The 22,219-nt window shown below is 41.5% G+C and overlaps 1 long non-coding RNA gene across 2 annotated transcripts; it reads right to left on the minus strand.

Moving 5' to 3' along the window:
* Positions 1–1,421: 1,421 nt before the first annotated feature.
* Positions 1,422–21,521, minus strand: LOC129549417 (uncharacterized). 2 transcript variants are annotated; one of them, XR_016036494.1, is made up of 4 exons: positions 21,000–21,521; positions 17,425–17,616; positions 12,585–14,140; positions 1,422–2,205 (listed from the first exon to the last, which is right to left on the minus strand). It is a non-coding gene; the product is annotated as an uncharacterized LOC129549417 (long non-coding RNA). The 2 variants fall into 2 exon arrangements; XR_016036493.1 differs by having other exon boundaries at positions 17,239–17,616.
* Between the last annotated feature and the right edge of the window lie 698 nt (positions 21,522–22,219).

Here is a 22,219-nt window from a genome sequence, read left to right on the forward strand (position 1 = left end):
TAAGGACGAAGACGCGCTATCCATATGTATGGTTTGATTTATCCGTGGGACATGCAGCACTCAGATATGAGTGACAAGAGGGGTATTCTATGTTTCAAACTCCAATGTCCTCGCTGGGCAGGAACAGAAGGCATTCTTAAAGGAGGTGAGGGCAGTTTGTAGGGCAGAAGAATCTATGACACTGAAAGAACACAAGAGGGCGCCCTTTCCAACTCTGTTACAGGACAGAAATACGTCCTTGGTTTTAGAGACGTTGAGTGCACTCCTGAAGCATTACTAACACTTGTATTCACGTTTTGCCGTCTCAAAATTTAAAAAAAAATTGCAATATATAGTGAATTATTATTGTGTCCATTTGTGTGTGTGTGGGGGGGCTGTGCTCAGTTGCGTCCAACTGGTGACATCATGGACTGTAGGCCGCCAGGTTCCTCTGTTCATGGGGATTTCCCAGGCAAGAACACTGGAGTCGGTGGCCATTTCCTCCTCCAGGGGATCTTTTGGACCCAGAGATCAAACCTGCATCTCCCGCATTGGCAGATGGATTCTTTACCACTGAGCCATTTGGGAAGCCCTCTGTTATTCATATGTGTGTATATATATACATGATGAAATATATTGAGCTATCAAGAAGTATATTGATATTTTATCTAATAAAAAGATTCTACTAAAGTTATAGTCTTTTATTTTTCTGCTAGAAGCAACAGCTGAATTTATTATTTAACAGTAAATACTTGTCTTTCCATCTATATATGTGTAAACTCCTTTTCTTCAGCATTTCATGTGTTTTGTTCTGTGCCCTGTAACTTAAGAGAAATTATTGTACCTTGGCTTCAGGAAACCTGAATTTCACCCCACTTCTCCCATCACATGACTTTAAATAGACAGTCTGTAGAATCAGAGGGTTGTATCAAATGGTTTCCAAGGTCCTTTCCACGTTAAATAGTTTAACGGATCTACGAACTACGATGTTTCTATTAAGTATTTGATACATATTTAGCATATAGATGTGAAACGAATATCAACCATAAATATCTAACTTGTAGGTTTCTTGTTAAAAGAGTGAAATCAGTAGAAATGGAATCAGTATAAGTTGAATACGTATATAAACTATGTTGAAGATGCAGTGTTTTTAAAACCAGAAGCGGTACTTACACTTTGAGGTCAAAATGGTTTTGTGGATTTTCTACACGAGAGTGTTACTCATATGATTGAAGTGACTCAGTTTTGGTGACTAGGTTAGTTCTATAAATACTTGATCTTTGTGATTAGTGTGTTGGTTTAACTGACCCAAGGAAAAGGTTTTATTGCAGGCCCTGGAGGTTATGATGGCTAGTTTTGTTTTGGGACTTTTTTTCTTTTTGTTTCCTAGGCAGTATTTATAAACATCTCTGTTTGGAGAAGTAAATACAGCTTCACTGGATTGAAGATGCTGTTTAACAGACTTGCATAATAACTATCGCAATTAGCGGACGGACGTAAACTACCTCCCTCCGTCCCATTCTCGGCCCGTGGATGTAGTCATGATGCCAGCTCTTGCTCTTCATCTTCACCCCTTTTTGTGAGGGACGTTCTTTTTTTTCTCCTGCGTCTTTCCCCATCCTGTCTTCTTCCTATCTTGGGTCCTGGGAATCCTGCCTTCCTCCAACAAATCCTGGGAATCTTTGATATGTAAAATGGCCTGACTCACCCTGGGGAGGAAATTAAAGACTGTAAAAGAAAACTGAAGACTCTAAAAGTTATTTTCTGGGGGGAAGTAACAACAATGGAATGGCTTGGTGCTTTGGGGGGCAAAGGGATGAAGATGCACATGGAAAACAAAGCAGAATAGGTAACCATAACCCAAAAGGCATTTGGAACAGACAGATCGTCTAAAGCTGTGGCCCCCAAATTATCTGGCAGCAGGGAAAATAATTTTTCGATGGATGGCAGGAGTAGGGGGGGAGGTTTTAGGGTGATTCCAGCACACTGAATTTATTGTGCCCTTTATTTCTATTACTATCACATCAGGTCCACCTCAGATCGTCAGGCATGAGGTCCCAGAAGCTGGGGACTACCGGCCTAAAACTTAGCCATGAGCTCCTTTCCGCTCGTTCATCCATCCATTCTCTCCACAAGCAGTGAGCATCTTCTGCCCTTCAGGCACTGGGCAGGCCCTTGGCATCAAGGCTGAAGTAGATGGTTCTACGGTTTCAAGAGTTTTGGAGTCTAGACAGGAAAGTAAACAGGTAAACAGATCAGAATGAAAAAAATATAAGCATATACCAAAGAGAGTGGTGGCACGAGGGAACACGATTCAGCTTGTCTAAACCCTGGAAGCTTTGCAGAGGAGGCGCCGGTGGTGATAAGTGCCCGACGGTTACTAGTCGTCCAGGCGGGTTGAGGGACACAGGGTGTGGCAAGAAAAGGAAACGTTTCACAACAGCACAGGGGTGACAACGGCCCAGCGTGTCCAGGGAATGAAGAGCTGCTGGGATTGCTGGCGACCGAAGTTCAAGGGAGCAGGTGGAGGGGGTAAAACCACAGAGTCAGGGGCTAAACGGTCAAAGCTTTGTGGGTCATGTTCAAGACGCTCGCCAGCGTGTGCTGAGGATGAAGTGGGTTCTGTGGGGAAAGTAAGACGAACATTTTACAGAGAGCGTTGCTCAAGTCTTAGAAGAAGCATCAGGGGTTCTGGGCACAGGAAGGTTCCAGGCAAGTACTGGTGAGGATTCTCCGACGGCTCCGCAGGTAAAGAATCCCTCTGCCAGTGCAGGAGACGCAGGAATCGCGGGTTCGAACCCTGGGTCGGGAAGATTCCTCTGGAGAAGGAAATGCTAGAGTCCTCTTGCCTGGAGAATCCCATGGACAGAGGAGCCTGGAGGGCTGCAGTCCATGAGGTCGCAAAAGAGTCGGACATAATTGAATATTCATGCGTTCCCCAGCGTTCAAGTGCAAGCTTCATCCCATCCGCCTTTTCTCACTTTGGTTGTATACATGTTCACCATTCTTCACACAGGCGTATACTTATGCCTTGAGCTTGCAAGTGCTTTGTAGTTTTAAAAGTCCCTTTGCATCTTATGCTCTTCTCTGACATGGCAAAAGAGACCTCGTTTTACGTGTGGGGAAACCAGGGGCAGAGTCTGCAGTGAAACTGAGGTTAGCACTTGCACTCCTAGGCGTTCGTTTCCCCTCTTTCTTTCTTTATTCCCGTTTCTTTGTCTCCTTCCTTCCTTGCTTCCTTCTTTCTTCTTTGATCACAGGAAGACTGTCTAAGTTGCTAAAGAAAGACAGCATCTGGAGATGGGGGAAGTGCCCCAAATGTGGTCAATATGGTTGTTTAAAACACAGACAGTAATCAACAGAGTGCATTTTACTGGGTGAAAAATTCAGTTGCCAAGCACACATTGTATACATTTATGTCTCTGGGTATGCACGTATTCCGATGCATCAATACATATATGCCGAGTTGCATGTAAGTTGTGTACTTCCTGGTAGACACGAATTTGGTTGCATGTGGTCAAACTTTCTCCTAGATTTGCTATATACGTGAGTTCGGAAAAGCTACACTAAGTTCAGAGGCATCTGGTCACTGGGAAATAGAGCTTTTGAATAGGTACCTTTCAAGTGAGAACCACGGAATAAGAGCTATAATGCCATCCACGTGTTTCTCTACTGCTGGTTTATAAGAATCCAACCAGCAATCCTATTACCCAGAAAGAGTAAATTTCTTTAAAGGCCACATTTCTCCATGAGGTGCCTTTCTAGCAGTTTTTTTTTTTTTTTGGTACAAAATCTGCTTTTCCTCATGTTAGCACCTGGCTCCAATTATGAATTTTTCGTATTAATGGCTACAAAGAGGCAAGTTGTGTAAGCAGGCGTAACTTTTACAGCTAAAAATAACCTGATCTCCCGTTACCAGGACTTGAGGCACAAAACAAGGACATTTTCTTCCTGCAGTGCTCATTTAGTGAGTTCACCTTTTACTTATCTGAAACCATGCCCCTGGAAGAGGGATTAGTCATAAAGGTTCTGGCTTTGAGTGTCAGCAAAAGCTGTAACCACACAAACCAAGGAATAAAATTCTCTGGGAAAGCAAAATAAGCACCTTCAGGGTTTCCCAGATGTCTCGAGAGTACCACACAAGAGCTGGCACAGTCGTCTCTGCCCTCCTGCTTGACTAAGCTGTGAAGACCTGGGTAATATATGTTGGTATTATCCCAGGAACCCGGGAGAGGGAAGCAAGGCACCTTCTGGAGGCATGCTGAGTTAGATTGATCCTCTCTTCTTTACTATTGCAGTCAGCTCAAAAGAGTGCCTCTATCAGACTGAGGTGGCTCTGACTTGGAAACAAATGCTGTGCTGACTGGAAAATTCTAGAAGGCACAATTCTTCTAGTGATAAAAACTGGTAAGAGAAACCCAGCAGGGAGGCAGCAGGGCTAAAGATTTAAGAGGGATTATTCTTTTATTTTTATTTATTTTTTTAACACCAAAAACATTTTGTATGGGATATAGCTGATGAACAATGTAGTGATAGTTTCAGGGGAACAGGGAAGGGACTTGAAGGGAAGGAGAAGATAGGAATTGGAACAGAGGCAGGGGGCTGGCCGGGTTGACCCAGAAAAGTGTATCTACTGCCTCCCCGCTCCATGGATCCATTCTCCCCCAAACCCCGCTCCCATCCAGGCTGGCACATAACATTGAGCCGAGTTGGATGTGCGATACAATAGGCTTTTGTGGGTTATCCATTTTAAATATAGCACTGTGCATATGACTTTATGGGATAGTTAAGTCCTTAACTGTCCCACCCCGCTGGCAACCATGAGTTCATTTCTAAGTCTGTGAGTCAAGAGGGATTGTTCTTTTTCTGGCTTTTGTTCTCCTGTGTCACCCAGAGCACCCCGTGTTTTTTGGACCCATTTGACACTAGGATCCGGACTAATGGGTCTGTTCATTTGAGTTCAATTATGGACCATTCACCTAAAAAACTCAGGAGTGAAGTGAAAATTGCTCAGTCGGGTCCAACTCTTTGCGACCCCATGGACTGTATAGTCCCTTTAATTCTCCAGGCCAGAATACTGGTGTGGATAGCCTTTCCCTTCTAAAGGGGATCTTCCCAACCCAGGGAGCGATCCCAGGTCTCCCGCAGAACTGCAGATCTTATAATCAAGTATTGAATTATCTCTAATTTATTTACTTAGGGAATTGAGAGCCCTGAGTTTTGCAATCTAATGTGGAAAGATTTACGACAGAAGGACATCTTTAAGAGCAGGAGGAACAAAGTTTTTCATTTTCCTGTGGGCTCTGAACAGTAGGGTTGTTAAAGCTAGACCTGATTTAGAAAGTGAGGTCCAAGTGCCCGGGTGGTGACAGGCACCTCGCACCTTCAACCCCTCCTGCCATGGGTCCCCCACTGCCTTTCGAAGATGAAAGGCAAGCATGAGTACCCTTCTCCAAAGAAGCAGAAGCCCAGTGAAGCTGGGCAGAGACCCCTCCGGCACTCATTTGTCCCTCTGCTCTTCCTACGTGAAAGGGTAAAGAAGTTACCCCAAGGATTGCTTTCTCCCCATCCCTTTTTACAGTCCCCTGATACAGCAGACAATCCTGACAGCTCTGCACTTTTTTCATTTTAAAGGTGCAGAACTATAGAGAACATCTAACTCGATTTTACAGGAGATCAACCATTAGAGAATCTTGAGGATTACCCGCACGCCCACCACAGAGTTTATTACTATAACATCATGAAGGAAAAAGTAAGCCAGGTAAAATATTCATCAACAGGAAAGTTTCTTCAGACACTCCTTAGATTTTTAGAGATGATGAGGTATGTAAAATATCAAACCTGCTGCTAAACACACGATCAGGACAGCCACCCACAATAAAAAACTGTGGCCAAAATGTCCCTTGTCCACAGTTCTGAGGTGGAGAAATCTGATTTAAAGTAACCCTATTTTTTTATTTCAGTGGGAGGATAATTGCTTTACAGTACTGTGATGGTCTTTGCCATACATCAATACAAATTGACCATAGGTATACATGTGTCCCTTCCATCCTGAGCCCCTTTCCTACCTCCCTCCCCATAAAGCAACTTTAGATGGAGGGTGGCACACTGTGGCCTATGAGCTAAATCTGGCCCCTTGCTTGTTTTTGTAAATAAAGCTTTATTAGAACACAGTCATGCCCACTCATTTATGTGTTGTCTACGGTGCTTTCATGCTGCAAAGATACAGTTAAGTGGTTGTGACACAGATTGTGTGACCCCACACAACCTAAAATATTTATTATTTGGGACTCTATAAAAGAGCAAAAATGGTATTTTGTCATGTAAACAAGCATTTTAATTTTTAACATTTCAGATAAATTTAGATAATAATTAGGTAAGAACAAAAATAATAACATTCAGTGAAGTTTTGTATGCAGGAGTAGATCTGGGTTCTGTGGGGCCTGAATTCAATTTTACAGATAACATCTTTAAGAAAATTGGTATAAAGGTACATATTTATTTATGGCATGAAAATAAATCTCACTAAACACATTATTGGAGCCTTGCACATTCAAGTCCCTTTCTACTAATACCTATGTAGTCAGGTTTCCAGAAATAATGGCATAAAGCATTCTTTATGCTCTCCCATGACACCCTACAGCTCAGCAATTCCCAACACCCACAGGGGCTGTGCAACCCACTTGCTTGGAACATATCATTAGCTTCTCTGTATCTTCAGCCCTGCACAAACATGTCCAGTGCAGCACTTTTGTTCTTTGATCAATGAGCATCTGAAGAGCTGGCCTGAATTCTGGCTTTGCCACTCACTACCTGGGCGACCGTGGGCAAGTGAGTTCTTCTATCCGTGTCTCATTTCCTTAAATGTAGCCTGTCCCTTTAAGCACTTCATCTCTATAAGTCTATTGCTCAATTCTCTTTGATCTTAAAAAAAAATGTAGATGCTCTTGGATTTTTCTTAGAAAGTTTTTATTATCTGTTATATTGCCCCCTTTTCCCCTAGTTAAAAGAAAATTGGTGTCTTATGACCAATATTCATATTCACTTTCAGCTCTATTCTAGACCTAGACATTTAAATTGCTCTGAATTGCCTGTCCATGAATCATTACAACTCCTTCAGAGTCCTCTCTTATGATATGTTCAACAAGCCGACACCATCAAAACGTGTGTTTTCTACTTTGTTGCTTATTTTTTTCATGCTTAGAAATAGGCTTGAAATGCACTATATAAGAGGCACAAGTAACTCAACTGTAAGAATCTAAGACATTTCTTATTTTTGTGAAAATTTTTTCGAACATTCAAGTGGCTATCAATCTCACCTGTTTTTCCCAAGTGATCAGAAGATGATTCATTCTGTTGTTCATATTTCAAACGTGAATAATTCTCTCAACTGGATTTCTTCACCCAAAAGAGTTGTCAAGGACATAACTTTAAATCAGAGTCTAATCTGAGTTTGCATGTTCAGGTCGAGAACTAAAGAACTGCAGGATTCGTGCTGCCCAGAGTGCGGCTTCTGACATGGCATCAAGGAACGTCAAGGCGGGAGATATGGCGCTGAGCAGGATGGGAAGGTGGAGGGCTTGATGACAGCCATCATTAACATCCACTGTCAAGTTCCTGACACTTCTGGACTGTACACAGGATGTACGCAGATGATGCTTCCACATTGTGCATCACTACGCAGGAGGAATTTACCCGTTTCACTGACCATCGTGTGTTCCCACCCAGCTCTCATCTTCTCAAGAATTTCTAGCATAATCACAGATAAGCATGGGTTTCCCAGGGGGTTCCTTGGTAAAGAATCCTCCTGCCAATGCAGGACACACAGCTTCTATCCCTGGGTCAGAAAGACCCTCTGGAGAAGGAAATGCAACCCGCTCCGGTATTCTTGCCTGGGAAATTCCAGACTGAGGAGCCTGCCAGGCTAGAGTCCATAGGGTCAAAAAAGAGTCAGACACAACTTAGCAACTAAACAACAGCAATAAATAAGCACGACTGGAAAACACTTTGGAGAGTTTTTTATGTGGGTAAACTAAAATGCAGATAATTTTAGTAACAGCTGATTAAAACTGGAATTACATCTTGGAAAGAAGATCGGAAATCCTAGTTGAAACCTTTTTTTTAATTCATTTTCACTTTAATCAAAGTCATAAAAGCTTCTAAGTATGAAAAGGCTTTCATTGCAGGATAGCTTTCCCTAACCAAACCCTCTCAAACCTTCCAGCCCTGATCCTCAGAGGCAGACTCTTTAGCAGATCTGTTTCTTGGTATCTGCCTTGATAATTCTAAATGAGATGCTCAGGTAATCATGTCCTGATTTCCAGTTATGGGAACAATTTAATGCTTGCTGGTTGTCTTAATTAACTTGAGGGACAATACAGGGTAGAATTTAAGGGCTTCCCAGATGGCGCTAGTGGTAAAGAACCCACCTGCAATGCAGGAGACGTAAGAGACGTGGGTTGTATCCCTGGGTCAGGATGATCCCCTGAAGGAGGGCATGGCAACCCACTCTAGTATTCTTACCAGGAGAATCCTATAGACGGAGAAGCCTGATGGGCTACAGTCCATACAGTCTCAAAGAGTCAGACATGCCTGAAGCGACCTAACACTCACACTCACACAGGGTAGAATTTAGAGGCAAGAACAGTGGAGCCGGGTGTCCTGGGCTTAGATCTTGGGGCAAGAACTTCCTCCATTTATCTCCGTACTCTGTTCCTTGTGTGTGAAATGGGCATAAGACCTGTGCCTTTCTCAATAGGTAGTTGTGAGTTAAATGGATAAGACTATGTAAAGCATCCAAAACCTTCTCCAGCACAGTCTGTGCTCCATAAGCAGGGCATTGTTCTCCCTCCCCGTTCACCTAAAGACACAGTTACAGGTAAATCGCCAGAGAGTGAACACACAATTATGATCCAAAACTACTTAGGAACTAACCCCTCCAGTTTCACTTCCTTTCTTGACCAGGTTTTTATGTCTTTCCAGAAACCAATTTTTTCCAGAAATTAATACCTTCATTTATTTTTCATCTTCTCTCAAGATACTTGAAAGATGCCTCTATAGTAAAACCGTTTTTTCCACGGGACTTTCTCCTTACCAACAACTCTTTACATCAAAATAAAATAGAAAATACAATAAACCTTGACAAAGTGGTCCATCTTTGTTGATTACATTCCAGTCTTGCAGGATGACCATACAGGGTTCCCTGTTTGGGAAATCCCGTATCTACCTCTTTTTTTTTGTTGTTTTCTTTTCTCATTACAAGAATATATTTCTGGTACCTTTCACAGAAGGTGTTCACAGAGTATACTTTTTTGACACCTTGCCCGTATACAGCTGCCTTTTTTCTATCATCCTGCTTGACTGACAGCTTGGGCTCTATGCAGAATTCTGGGTTGAATATTGTTCCTTCAAAATGGTTAGGATTGTATTTTCTAGCTTCTGAAGAGCTCACTCCTCTTCTGGTTCATGATATGTGTTTTCATTAATGATATCATATCTGGTTAATGATCATTGTTTTCAAGCAACTATTATTATTCTGAAATCTTGTCAGATCTCTATCCTTAGTGGCTTTTCACAATAATGTGACTTTTTCTTTAATTTTTTATTTATTTATTTATTTTTTATTGGAGGCTAATTACTTTACAATGTTATATTGGTTGGTTTTGCCATACATTGACATGAATCCGCCCCGGGTGTACATGTGTTCCCCTTCTTGAACCCCCCTCCCACCTCCCTCCTCCCCATGGGTCATCCCTGTGCATCCTCCCTCTGGGTCATCCCCATGCACCAGCCCCGAGCATCCTGTATCATGCGTCGAACCTGGACTGGTGATTCGTTTCACATATGATAATATACATGTTTCAATGCCATTCTCCCAAATCATCCCACCCTCACCCTCTCCCACAGAGTCCCCAAGACTGATTCCTTGCTTGATACCTAATGAGATTACATTTAGAAACTCATGTGCTTCAGTTCTAGATAATGTTATTAAATGATTCCTTTCATAGACTTTTCTCCTATCCATTTTGTCTGTTCTATGGAACCCCTACTGCCTAGATAGTGGACATCCTGGGTTGATTTTTCATTTTTTTTTCCTACTTTTTACTCCATTTTTCAATATATTTCCTGAGAAATTTCCTCAACTTTATGTTCCAGTTCTTCCGTAAGTTTCTTTTATTTTTGCCATCAGTTATTTTGTTTTTGAGAACTCTTGCCTACTCTCTGATGGTCATTTTTATTTAGCATCTTCTTCTATTTCAAGGCTTTAGGTGTGAGAAAAGAAGGGGCTTACTGACATTGTAATCAAGCCCTTATACCCACTATGCTTTACTCCTTGGCGATCACAGTCTAAAGGCTAGTTCTCAGCTGTAAAAATTGAAGATGATAAGGTTTTAAGAGAGAAAACTTCCAGAAAAACATACATGTAAAAAATCAATTTATATAGACTAGTCAGTCAGAATGACAAGAGAATTAAGATATGTTAGGGAAAATCCCATGGATGGAGGAGCCTGGTAGTCTGCAGTCCGTGGGGTCACTAAGGGTCGGACACGACTGAGCAACTTCACTTTCACTTTTCACTTTCACACAATGGAGAAGGAAATGGCAACCCACTCCAGTGTTCTTGCCTGGAGAATCCCAGGGATGGGGGAGCCTGGTGGGCTTCCGTCTATGGGGTCACACAGAGTCAGACACGACTGAAGTGACTTAGCAGCAGTAGCAGCAGGGCAATCTTGCCCTGTATCAAGTTCTTAGAAATGTTATCTCTAAGTTTGATAAGCATGGGATTTTTGAACAAATGAACTGTATGGCATAAAGTAATAATAATTCTATTTACTCTTGAAAATGTTAAACTATGTCCTTATTTTCTATTTCTGTTCTTGTTCTAGCCATATTGACCTACTTTTTGGCTCTACCCTCAGGCTTGCAAACAGCCCTGTTGGTGGAAGAGAACCTACCTGGGCTTTAGAATGACCTGGGAAACTAGCTCTTTAAAATGGACATATACATATTTGCGTGTGTGGGTGAATGTGTTTATATATATATTTCAGGGACAAACCCCAGACTTACTGGATCAGATTCTTCAGGCATTGATTCCAGCATCTCTTTCAGGCACGTTACTGTGATTCTCTCCACAAATACTTAAAAATCCCTGAAATAAATGCTCAGATTGGTCGTCATATGACGCTTGTGTCAGATACCACCCAGCTTAGCTCAAAGTCAGGTTCTCCTGGGGGTTGCTGTCTTTTCCGTGGAGTCCTGAATCTCCTTGGCTCTGGGCTGACTCTACTGTCAGACAGAGATGAATGTGCACCCCATTATGCCATGATACGTGACCTTGGCTAAGTTACTTAACCTCTGTGAACACGAGGACTGTATGGGGGAATGATAAGCTGCAATATGGCAAAAAATATGCTTCATTTGTGAAAGCATCTCAGTTTTGTTTTTTTTTTTTTTCCATTTCCTCCCTCTTTTGATGATGTTTGGGATGTGTGCTTCCGGAGAATCAGGTGGGAGCCCCTAAACTCACTGATAATGTACCTCTGACTGCTCAACCTGATGACTTGCTTTCGGTAGGTCTCTTGCACACGACAAGTCCCATCCAGGGGTGTGGGGCTTCCTTAGATTCAGCCCCAGACAGTGGCGCTTCCTGGTCTGAATGCCTTATCCTTTTCCTGACTTTGTGATTTCCTGACCTTGTGCATCTTGAGAGGCAGCTGTGGTCGAGCGGAAATAGCCCTGGGATTTGGATCATGCCTTGACTTTGTCACCTACTAACTGCATAACCCAGGAGGTTTCAGAGGTGGCACTTCTGAGCCATATAATATAAAATGGGTTTCTTCTGGTTTCTTTTCTCTTAACACATTTTCCTCAAGCCACTTGTCATTTATATAATGTGAGCATTATATATGTTTATTTCAGAAATATATGTTTATGGGGTAATTGGTTTAATCTACCTGTCCTTCTGAACCTGTCCTGAGCTCCTGAGCTTATTATTCTTATTAAATTTATTGTTCATTTTAAAGCAAATCAGTTACACAGTAACATGACAATTCCAACTTGTTCACAAAAAGTGTTTTGCTGAACCTCATATCTGAGCACCTCTTGTGTGGAGCTGATCGTCTAGCAGCATCCCAAAACATGTGTTGGATGAACGAGTGGCTAAGCAAATGAATAATACAGAGACAAAATCACGCACTCTTCCTTCCTCGTTGGTGATTAAGCAGATCAAATGAGATAACCTATATGCAAATGATACATAAGCAGTATTAATACAAGCATAAAATACCTAAATGTTGTTCTTATACCTCTCTGCAATTTGTTGACAAAAAGCATTTGACCTGAAGCTACACAAACTGTGGTCCAAAAACCAGCAGCAACAGCAGCGTCTGGGAATCTGCTAATGATGCAGACAAGCAGACCTACTCAAGACCTGTGAAATCAGAATCTTTGAAGGTGAAGCCCAGGGATCTGTCTCAACAAGCCTTGTAAGAGGCGATCAGACATGTACTAACATTTAAGACTTACTACCATACAGGACACTCTAGAGAGAGTTTTTAGAATTGCATAAGGTAAATTATGAGTTTAAAAGTTATCCTTTTCCTTACCTGAGCAGATCCTCTGAATCTCAGCTGATCATTTAGATCTCAGAAAGTCCAGATCATCAGGATGACCTTCCCCCTTCTGTCACTTGAAAGCATAGCCTCTCACTTATTAACTTCAGAGATGATGATTTGTATTTGTTTTATTGTTTGTGGTCTGTTTACTTGTTTCCTGTCTCTTTTACCAAGAAAGAGAAGTATTCCACAAGAAGGGATGGAGTTTGTCTTCACCACAGCTGTATCCATCCCCAGTTCCAAATACAAGATTGGTGCACAGCAGAGTTCAGTATCTACATGTTAATTGGATCAGTGTCCTTAAGAACATATGTGTTAGCCAAAAATACAAAAAACTGTGTTTGTGGATTGAAGAAGCATAGGATTCATACTGAGGATGATTTTTGTCTCATATTGAAATTCATGACTGTTTCCAGTTTCCCGAGAATCAATGAAAATTTGATGGATTTGATTATTAAATTCTCCAAGTGTTAGTTTGCCATTTTCTTTATTTTTTTAAAAAAAGGTTGAGATTTCATCCATTGGTAATGATTGAATGACGCCCATGCCCAATTGCCAATATAATTCAATCATTTTTGCAATAATATGGAGGTTTCCCAGTATAGTGTTTCCAATACAGTTAACTCTTGGTTACCTGTGGGTGGACTTTCCTGGTGGCTCAGATAGTAGTCTGCCTGCAATGTAGGACATCCAGGTTTGATCCCTGGGTCAGGAAGATCCTTTGGAGAAGAGGATGGATACCACTCCAGTATTCTTGCCTGGAGAATTCCATGGACAGAGGAGCCTGACAGGCAACAGTCTGTGGGGTCACAAAGAGTTGGACACAACTGAGCAACTAACACTTTTCACTTTCATTATCTTTAGGTAATGCTTTTCGAAGATTTTGCCTTAAGTTCTTGATAAAATTAATGGATTTGCTTTTTTCTTCCTCAGTCAGCCCTAGAAGATTCTCAGCATTTGAGTCAAACAGGAAACATATTTTCTTTCTTGTTCTGTTGATTTACTTCTTATTCCAGCATGAGTTGATTATGTTAAAAGAACTAGGCTCTAAATAGTCACTAAATATACCATCAAATAGGACTAGTTTAAAAAAAAAATTTGCCACCGAATTGTAGATGCCACTACTCTGTTCTATTATTCTGGCAAACCATGGGAAGACATTTTATATAAGGACAAGTTTGGAATATTACCAAAACTAAGGAGCTTTATTTTACATTTAAGAATGAATAGCCCAATTAGAAGGACAAAAAGCACTTTCTAAGAAACCTGATGGTGTTGTCTTCCAAGGGGAGAAAATCGACTTTACCGAGAGCCCAGTAAGAACTGGACATTTTCACATGTGTGTGACTTCCCTCTCTTAGAACCTAGAGGGCTTCCAAGGAACCGCTTTCCTTCCAGGTGCAGACCATTTATTCATACCTAACTTGCTTTTCTTTTCCTCTTTCTAGGCTACCATCACGTAATCTCTGGATCTGTTCTAGGATGTTCTCAGCATCTCCTAGGCAAGTACTGAGGCACTTCCAGAGTGAAGCTTGAATCGTTTCTCTCTGAAAGAAAAAGCAACAGAAAATATCAAAAATTACAAAAGTGGAGAAATCCAGGCACGGCTGAGAACTGCTGGTGCCTGTAGTTATAGTTTCAGATTGATAGCTGGAGTTCTTCTGAGAATATCACTTTCTGGCTTTATTCCTGACAATGCAGTTCTCTCGCCAAGCTTAGCTTTTTCTTCTTCTAAACAGAAGAGTTGAGTCTCTTTTTCCAAGAAGTTTCCAATTCCAGCTTAAGGGAAAAGACTTAGAGGATTTACCCTGATAGATAAATCACATTTCTGGCAATGCTTAGATTGGGCATCACTTATCTTAATAGATCTCTGCTCCACATAGAAATGATCTCTTCGGGGGATTTTTTTCACATTCTCTATGGAATATACATCATCCCAATTTTATAGGAAGTGAAATAGCAAGGGTTTAAAAAGCTTAACTGTATTGACCAAAGTCATAGAGCTAGTTTACTAAAAGTGGATGGATTTGAACAAGAGCTGCCAGGTTGCAAAATTCCAGAGGAGATAAATCACATCACAGCCCATGAGAAATGTGCCCATGTAGCGGGGTAGGTATAGCCTGCATGGTTATGTGCTGGCCATGCTTTGACACTTAGGCTTGACTGTACCATACTTCTCCACGCAGTCTTAAAGCTCTGCATTCCACAGATCTGGTTTACATGGTGAGGACAATCATCACCAACAACAAAAGGACTCAGGAACAGCTATTTATATGCATAATTAACAGACACTCTGTTTAGAGCAGTTTCATATTCACAGCGAAGCTAAGTGGAAAGCACACAGCGTTTCCACAGACCTTCCATCCTCCGTATGTACCCAGCCGCCACCACCATCAGCATCTGGATTGATGAGGTACCTTCGTCACAGTTCACAAACCTCCTTTGACTCATCAACACCCAAAGTACAAGTTTACATTAGGGTTCACTCTTGGTGTTGTACGTTCTTTGGATTTTGACAAAGCTTCTGGGCATTTGACTGTTTGGCTAAAGCTTCTGAACCATTTGGCAAAATTATGTAGTGATTCATCGCTGAAAGCGACACGGAAAATCGTTATAACTGAAATGTGGTTTTTTTTTTTTTTAACTTGCAGGACGATGACCAGTCTGGTTAAAGACCTAAAGTCATGCACTTAAATATTTCTTCTTTCAAAGGATGGTTTAAAAAAAAAAAAAGTACTGTCAGTCCCAGTATAATTATAAAACAAACAGACCATCACCAGAACACGACTCTGGTTTTACAGTTGAAAGAACTGAGAATCTGAGAAGTTAACAATCCATTAAGTTTGCATAACTACAAGAAATAGAACCCAAATTACCTATCCCTCTGGATATAGAGGTTACACAGCAGACGTTAAAGCCTTCCCAGGGGCATGCACTTTGCACCTGAATAAACCTGGATTTCAATCCCATCACAGTGATCTAAAGCAAGTTGCATAAGCCCTGTAGCCAAGGTTGCCCATCCCACATTTAAAGTGAGTCTTCCACTTTCTTCCTTGCTGCAGAATGTCTCTTTGCTGAGTTGCCGGGGTGGGGATTTGGGCAAAGTTTTTCTTAAAAGGGAGAAATGGCTCTTCTTCTCCTGCTGCAGCTGCTGCTGCTGCTAAGTCGCTTCAGTCGTGTCCAACTCTGTGCGACCCCATAGAAGGCAGCCCACCAAGCTCCCCCGCCCCTGGGATTCTCCAGGCAAGAACACTGGAGTGGGTTGCCATTTCCTTCTCCAATGCATGAAAGTGAAAAGTCAAAGCAAAGTCGCTCAGTCATGTCTGACTCTTAGCGACCCCATGGACTGCAGCCTACCAGGCTCCTCCATCCATGGGATTTTCCAGGCAAGAGTACTGGAGTGGGGTGCCATTAACTTCTCCCTTCTTCCCCTAAGCATTGTCTAATCTGGATGTGATATCTAAAATGCGGCACTGGTCTTGTGATCATGAAAGCAATGAAGCTAGGCTTAAACCCAGGGATGCAGAACAGAATTGTGGAAAGAATCCAGATTCTGGGCATGTCTTTGAACTATTAAGTTAACCAACTTTGGAATTGTCCTACATCTGGATTATGTAGGGTTGTACTTGTTTCTGTTGTTTAAGCCAATTTTTTTTTTGGGGGGGGATGGGGTCCTGTCTTTCATTGAAAACTTCTAAATATACGACATATTTAGCATACTGTTCCAGATGATACTACTGCAGGAATATCTGGCTTCTGTTGCTATATTCCCAGAGGCTAAGAAAGGAGAAAGTGATGGCCAGAAAGGTATAAATTGGCCATGTCCCAGACTTCAGTCGTGTCCGACTCTGTGCGACCCCACAGACGGAAGCCCACCAGGCTCCCCCATCCCTGGGATTCTCCAGACAAGAACACTGGAGTGGGTTGCCATTTCCTTCTCCAAGTGATGCAGGAGAGAAGGTCTCTAAAGAACCTCCAAAGGCAATCGTGAAAGACAGAGGTGTGAAGACCCTGCCTGCCCCAGGGAACACAGGTAAGGCCCTTACAGCATTGTCAGAATGTTCCAGCTCCCCACGGACACTCTCCCCATTCCCTGCACAAATTGCTGGCCTGATGCCTTAGATGAGAGATAGGACTTCTTCCAGTGAAGATGGAACATTTCACTGGTGCACAGCTTAGGTATTCTCCATGCTGAATCGAGACTGTTTTGTGACATGAAGAAACTCTAGGTCTTTTCATTTCTTGGGACCTATCAAAGTTCTCATCTAGGAGAATGGGGAAAATTACCACAGTGAACTGGCTTGAAGGAAAAATAAAAATCAAGTACAAAGTTGCTTATCTGCTTACACTCTGAGATGAGATCTTTCAATGCATCAGCTACACAGTTTTCTATTAGATACACATTATGTGGGCTGCACTCAGAGAAGTGTTTCAGAGATGCATAGAATCACTGAATTGGACATTGCTGAAGGCACAGAGGCTGGCTCTTACCTATTGCTGCCTCTGATATAACAGCTAGCTCAGGGCCCTCTTCCTAAAGCTTTGCCAGGTTTTGGTGGAGATAGAAATAGCATTCATAGGATAATAAGAAGATCTGAGTTCAAGTTTTGCAACTTAGAAGCAATGACTTGGCCTATTCACCTACCTTTTCTGCAACTTCATTAGGATCTCTGTCAACTGAGAGTGAATGGGCTAAATAAGCTATATGCTACTTTCTGGGCTTAAAACTCTACAATTCCATAGCAGCATTATTCCCAATAATTAAAAACTGGAAATAGCCCAAATGTCCATTAAATGATGAATGAATAAGTAAAATGTGGTGTATCCATACAAGGGACTATTGTTGGTTAATCCTGGTGCTCAGCAACTCAGTGGTGTCTGACTCTTTGTGATCCCATGGACTGTAGCCCGCCAGGCTCCTCTGTCCATGGGGTTCTCCACGCAAGAATACTGGAGTGGGTTGCCATTTGCTCCTCCAGGGGATCTTCCTGAACCAGGACTTGAATCAGGTCTCCTTCATCTCCTGCAATAACAGGCAGATTCTTTACCATTGAGCCACCAAGGAAGCCCCATTATTTATCAGCAAAAGGTGATAAAGCACTGATGCTTGTGACAACATGGATGAAGCTCAGAAACATTAAGCTAAATGTAAGAAGCCAGACACAATAGACTCAAATATTTTCATTCATAGGAAAGTCCAGAATAGGGAAATCTACGGTGGCAGAAAGTAGATTCATGGCTGCTCAGGGTAGGGGAGGGGAGGGAATGAGGTGGGGAAAGAGACTGCCTGATAAAAGATATGAGAGGTATTGGGAAGGTGATGAAAATGTTCTAAAATTCATTGTGGCGATGGTTGTACAACTCCAACTATATTAAAAACCACTAAATTTGCACCTTAAGTCAGTGAATTACATAGTATGTGAATTATTTTTCAATAACACTGCTGTATTTTTAAACCTTTGATTTTGGGTATAAATTATAGAACAGAACACACTAAGTTAAAAAAATATAGTGACAGGTCAGAGGAAGCAAATGTGATAAATTCATTTTCTAATAATATCACATCCATTAAAACAGAGGATACTGTTATTACTAATTTTATTTGTTGTATTTCAATATATATAACCTAATCTGAATTTAGGTATGATTTATCAGAGGATGAAAGAAAAAAAGCACTTTATGGTCAGAAGACTAATTTCATCCTCCTTGCCTTTTAACTCAAGTTCTGACAGTAGAATTGCTCTCAGTTATCTTTGCTGATGGTGTACATCAGAGGTCCCCATCCTCTAGGATCCAGTGCGTGATGATCCAAGGTGGAGCTGATATAATAATAATAGAAATAAAGTGCACAATACATGTAATGGACCTGAATCATCCTGAAACCAGCCCCCCAACCCCTGTGCCGGCCAGTCCATGGAAAAATTGTCTGCTATGAAACTGGTCCCCGGTGCCAAAAAGGCTGGGGCCACTGGCTCTGAGGGATGAATAAAGAAAATATATAGGTAATTCTTAAACTTCGTTTTTTAAAAGCCATTTAAAAGATGATGTTTTAAAAGTTGCTATTTTTAAGGTAAAAGTTCATCTTCATCATCTTCTAAGAAAAAAGAAAAAGGACACAGGTATTGAGGTCTCAGTATGCACCAAGCTCTGTACCAACTGAGTTTACTTATATCATGTGATTTACTCACAGAAATCCTTAACAATGTTGGTAGGATGGTGCAAAAGGAATCTCATCTCGGCTTGCTGCTGCTGCTGCTGCTGAGTCGCTTCAGTCATGTCTGACTCTGTGCGACCCCATAGACGGCAGCCCACCAGGCTCTCGCTCTCGGCTTAGGATCGTGAATTTTAAATCATTATAACTAGGCTCAAACACATCTTTATTAATCAAAATAGGAACCTCTGCAATCAACACATTTTTGCCAATGAGAAATAAGTTTGTTTGTTCCTCTAGCATAAAAATCATAAAAATATGTGCTTCGACACTGCAAAAGGATGATTTTTAAAATTTTTGATCTGCTCATGAATGAGGCACCTACTTATCGAGCTTTTGCTCCTCTCTAACTTGCTTCCGATGCCCAAACAACTATGCACTGGTTGACATGGTGTTCTTTGGCAACTTCTTGTGTAGTTATAAGAGGATCAGCTTCAATGATCTTCTCAACTGGGCATTGTCACCTGCCAATTGCTGGCCACTCTACTCCTCATCACTCAAGGCTCTTGTCTCCTTTGCAAAACTTCTTGAATCCTCACTGCACTGGACGTTCATTAGGAGTTTCTAGGCCAAATGCGTTGTTGATGTTGCGAGTTGTCTCTGCTACTTTATAACCAACCCATTTTGAACTCAAATAAGAAAATTGTGCATATTTGCTTTTTGTCTAACATCATTTCACTAGACTAAAATAAATATAAAATAAACAGCTAGTAATAAGTCACTAGCAAAAAAAATTAAAGTGATAAATGTGCATTAAAATGATGTATAACATAACCACATTTATTTAAGTGTGTATTCCAATATCAAATGGCAGAGTTCAACAATCCAAAATCGCAATTACTGTTACATCAACCTAATAGAATTACTCCAGCATCACAGAAGAACAAACTGATGCTTTAAAAGTGTACATTGTTTACACAAAGGTAGACAATAGCACTCAGTAGATTCAGATTTAATTCTAAATCATTAAACTTAAAAAAATGGAATACAGAAATTGACTTGAGTTTCAATTCTTTGTTTCATCTGCAGTGATTCAAGGCCTGTCAGATTCAGTATAAATGCACCAACTTTGATATTTTTGCTAATCTGGCCCTATTTCTTGTGATTTCTTAAGACTTGAATTACCATGTATTCTTCAACTGACAATAATATTTTCTTAATTTTTATTCAACTAAAGCCTCCTTTTCACTTAAATTAGTTCTATTTTTTCCTTAGTGTCAGGTCCAAACATGAAATTAAACTGATATTCTGACACATTTAAATGTGTTTAGTAAATAGTGGACAAGGCCTTCAGAGATTATTTTCATGGATATTTGGGGCTGAAAAGAGGGAAACACATAGCAGGTGGATCTGAGACGATATCTTTCTCTTTTCTGGACTGGGCATGAGTTCTATGCAGATGAGGCTACAGAAAGAAGCCCTCTCTTTCATATTCTTTTCCATTGTGATCTATCATGGATATTGAATATAGTTCCCTATGCTATACAATAAGACCTTGTTTACCCACGCTCTCAGACGGCATAGAAACTTCCTGCAATGCAAGAGACCCAGGTTCAATCCCTGGGTCTGGAAGATGCCCTGGAGAAAAGAATGGCTACCCACTCCAGTATTCTTGCCTGGGGAATCTCATGGACAGAGGAGCCTGGCTGGCTATAGTCCATGGGATCGCAAAGAATTGTACATGACTGAAGCAGCTTAGCACGCATGCACACGTTCACATTTGCTAATTCCAAACTCCCAATCCGTCCCTCTCCGCCCAACTCCCCCCAGTCCAGGTCTTTCTGATTTAAATTCCTCAGTGAATAAGTTACAAGCATACCATCAGTCTCTGAATCACCAGGAGGCACCCTGCACATAAACTTTTCTTGTATCTGAGCTTCAAAGATTTGTATGATCATCAAAGAAGTTCAAGGGACAAAAATCTGTCAAGCATCTCTCTAAAATGCATATTTCCCAAAGTAAACCCAGTGGCTATTAAGATTGGACTGGAGATGTTGCCAAGAGATTGGGACGGACCCAGAAAAGACAATGTGAGGAACCCCTAAATGCCTTTCACATGTGTACAGTGTCAGGTTAAACAAGGAAGCAGCTTTGATCTAACAACCCAATCACCCAGAAAGTAATCTGAAATTCTTCTAAATATCTATACCAACCCTGGGGCGGAACACAAGAGCATATCCCTTATTGCGATTCACCTGAAAAGGGCAGCCTGGTGCTCTTGGCTGTTCTGAGTTCTTCAGCTTCCAATTTGAACCAGGCAGGAAGTAGCTAAAGATTAACAAAGTAAGCAAACTTGTTTGCTGTACAAACTGGGGCTAAGTTGGAGGCTCACTGCAGGAATTCTGAGAGTGGTTTCCATAGCAACTAATGACAGAACATGAGGCAAACAGGCATGACTCATATGAAATGTTTCTACCCCGGTCTCCGGGTGCCAAATTTGGTCATGGTGGTACTTTGAAAGAATAAAGTCATCTCTGTCTTACTAATCACACACTAATCACACGCAAAGGGCAATGCTTTCCTCAGTCACAAAGCCATTTCCATCAGTGACCTAGAGGCCATATTCATTCATCTGGGGGAACACTGGTGGTCCCTACTATTCACCCCTGGCTGCACCCTCCAAAGTCCCCACGGTCAAAGGGTGTCACCTGGATGCTACAGAACATCAGATTGTTACTGCTTGACCATGTTGTATGGCTGATTGGGGTCAGGGATGTGGACAATGATTTTTTTTTTTAGGGTGTATCTGAGCTTCAAAGGTTTGTATTATCATCAAAGAAGTTCACGGGGCAAAAAATCTGTCAAGCATCTCTATAAAGTGCAAATTTTCCAAAGTAAACCCAGGAGCTATTAAGATTCAACTGGAGATAGTGCCAAGAGATTGGGACCAACCCAGAAAAGACAAAGATCCTTACTTCTACTGGATCAGGGTGGCAGTGGTGTAAGAAAGAGAATGAGGCAGTTTCTTCCAGATTTTTCTTTTTTCATTTGCAACCTTATGTCCTCTATTTATTTATTAATTTTTGTTGTTGTCCATCGTTCTTTTATTTTTCATTTATTTACTTTTAACTGAGGGATAATTGCTTTACAATATGGCCTCGGTTTCTGTCGTACATAAACATGAATCAGCCACGGGTATATCCAGATTTTCTTGCGAGACGGACAGTCTGAGGCTCAGAAACTACCAGTCTGCTCCTCCCCTCCCCTCCAGCCCCATCCTATACCTGTTTCAAGTCACCTCTCTGCCTTCACTGACATTGTTTGCTGTATCCCAAAGACCGTGCACAGCTCCTTACTCCGACAGACCCTTTTCACCTTCTAGGGCTCCCCTTAATGCTCACAGTCACCATGTTTCCCTTACTTTATCTCTTTTTCTGTTTTTTTTTCAGGTTTTGTTTTTTTGCTTGTCTCGTGG

The sequence above is a fragment of the Moschus berezovskii genome, chromosome 26 (assembly GCF_049115385.1).
Source record: "Moschus berezovskii isolate FMDL1 chromosome 26, NW_MosBer_1.0, whole genome shotgun sequence".
NCBI lineage: Eukaryota > Metazoa > Chordata > Mammalia > Artiodactyla > Moschidae > Moschus > Moschus berezovskii.